Here is a 2,428-nt window from a genome sequence, read left to right on the forward strand (position 1 = left end):
TCCACCACCACCTCCACCACCACCGCCGCCACCATGACGACCACCACAACGACCACTGCCACCACCATTATTATCACCATCAAAGAAGAAATAAACAGCAGAAAACAGAATGATGCTACTACTACTACTACCACTACCACTTCTACAGGAGAAGAGGAAGAGGAGGAAGAAGAAGAAGAAGAAGAAGGAGGAGAAGGAGAAGAAGAAGAAGAAGAAGAAGAAGAAGAAGAATGAAATGAAAGAGAAGATTTATAAAAAAAAGAGAAGAAAAGTGTAAACTGTGGCGATGTTGTTTGTGTTGTTGTTGTTGTTGGTTATATGACAATGTCTGATATAAATTATCAAGAGAATGGAATGTGGTTGTTGTTTGATCAAGGAAATTCTATGACAGAATAAGGGAATCCCTACAGAATAGTTAAACTAACAAACCACATCAACACACACACATCTCTCTCTCTCTCTCTCTCTCATCTCTTCTACAGCTGACCTTGGGTGTGGGGGGGGGGAGAAAAGATTTGTGTGTTTAACCAAAATGAAATCTCTAGCTTTGTATGGGTGTGTGTGTATTTGTGTGTGTGTCTTTGAATGTGTGCACAAATGTGTGTAGATGTGTGTGTGTGTGTATAACCATAATGAAATGTTTAGCTTTGTGTGTATAGTGTGTGTGTGTGTGTGTGTTTGGTTTGCTCTTTGTGTTTCCATTTGTATGCCTGTATATCTTTATACGTGTGTATGGATATATCTGTGTATGTATCTACATATGTACCTGAGTGTGTGTGTCTGTATGTGTAAATGTCTCTTTGAGTGTGCATGAATCTTAACGTGTTTGTGTGTGTGTACCTGTGTGTATATATATATATATATATACATATATATATTTGTTCATATGTGTCTCTACATGTGTGTATTATGTATGTGCATATCATTGTGGGTAAGTGTCTCTCTACATTTCTCTCTCTCTCTCTCTCTCTCTCTCTGTATATCACCATAGCTACATTCTGTGTATGGCTGGGTAATTTATGTATGTACCTGTGTGTTTATATGTATCTCCATGTGTCATGGCCAAGTGGTCCAAGAAGACTTTTTACAATCTTGGATTCCCAGGTTTAGTTCCCCACTGCATATCATCTTAAGCAAGTCTCTTCTACCATACCCACAGCTAATGTTTCCTTGACTTTTTTTTATTGTGCCTGTGCATGGAAATATTTCTGTGTCCAAATATCATCTTTATAAACTCTATGCACGTCCATGTGAGTAACCATTTCTCAAATGTCTTTCTAATTAAAAAACATCCCAGTCAAGATGCCTCTCTCAATGTAGGTACTTCCCAACGATATATTCACTTACTCTGTTTTTGTTAAAATGGTAAATGCCAGAATGCTATAACATCTCCAGCAAAATAAAAATCATTGCAGTTGTATTTAGTGAGCGTTCATTCCTCATTTACCCGCAGCTCACACCTAATCACCAGCCTAACAATGGAAACACACATAGACTCGCTAACCTTTCCCGAGGACAAAGACATAAGAACCCACAATATGGTAGAAGCCATAGCCTCTCATAATAAAAAGGAATACTGGTGGAATGTCCCAATGAAGACTGCAATTAAATGTAAGTCCAACAGACCTGATATAATGATTTGGGATTGAGAAGAGAAACTGCACAGTTGCGGAAATCAGCTGCCCAGTGGATGTTAACATAAAACTGAAGATCAGTGAAAAAGAAACTATCTATGCTGAACTATTGAGAAATCTGCAGTTATTCTATCCTGATTACAAGTTTGGGTTTATACCTGTAATTATTAGGATCTTGAGATATGTAAGATGCTGCCTAAATACCAATCTTGAGAAATTAGAATTCTCAAAATGAGAAAGAAGACTACAGATCCAATCCATCACTGGAACTGTAAAAATCTGTAAAACTTTCCAGAAGTTTATCATTTAAACATATATGAGCATGTCTAGATATGCAGTGATATGCATGAGAATACATAAAACATACAAATCTGCACATATACATACATACATGCATACATACATACATACATACATACATACATACATGCATACACACAAACAAAGTTACCCTGTTGTTGAGGTTGAAATTCCAATGAAGGAACTTTGGATCTAGGTTAGAAAAAGGTTCATTTTCTTTTGGCAAGAAATTTTGAAATAAAACTGAACAATGACATACATACATGTGTGTGTGTCTCTGTATATATACATGTGTGTGTGTGTGTGTGCATGTGTGCGTGTTCATATCTGTCTAAAAAAGTAGTTATCTCTTTGACTGTCCATGTACACACAGACACACAGATACACTCACTCACACACACACACATACATGTGCATATGTATATGTGTATATATAGGTATATGTATATATATAGATATATATGTATACATATATATATATATATATATATATA

General features: G+C 36.2%; 1 protein-coding gene across 5 annotated transcripts in view; it reads right to left on the reverse strand.

Annotated features, from left to right (window-relative positions):
* Positions 1–2,428, reverse strand: part of LOC106872615 (protocadherin alpha-7) — a 114,248-nt gene that overhangs the window by 7,757 nt on the left and 104,063 nt on the right. The window lies entirely within an intron of this gene.

The sequence above is a fragment of the Octopus bimaculoides genome, chromosome 14, assembly GCF_001194135.2.
Source record: "Octopus bimaculoides isolate UCB-OBI-ISO-001 chromosome 14, ASM119413v2, whole genome shotgun sequence".
Taxonomy (NCBI): domain Eukaryota; kingdom Metazoa; phylum Mollusca; class Cephalopoda; order Octopoda; family Octopodidae; genus Octopus; species Octopus bimaculoides.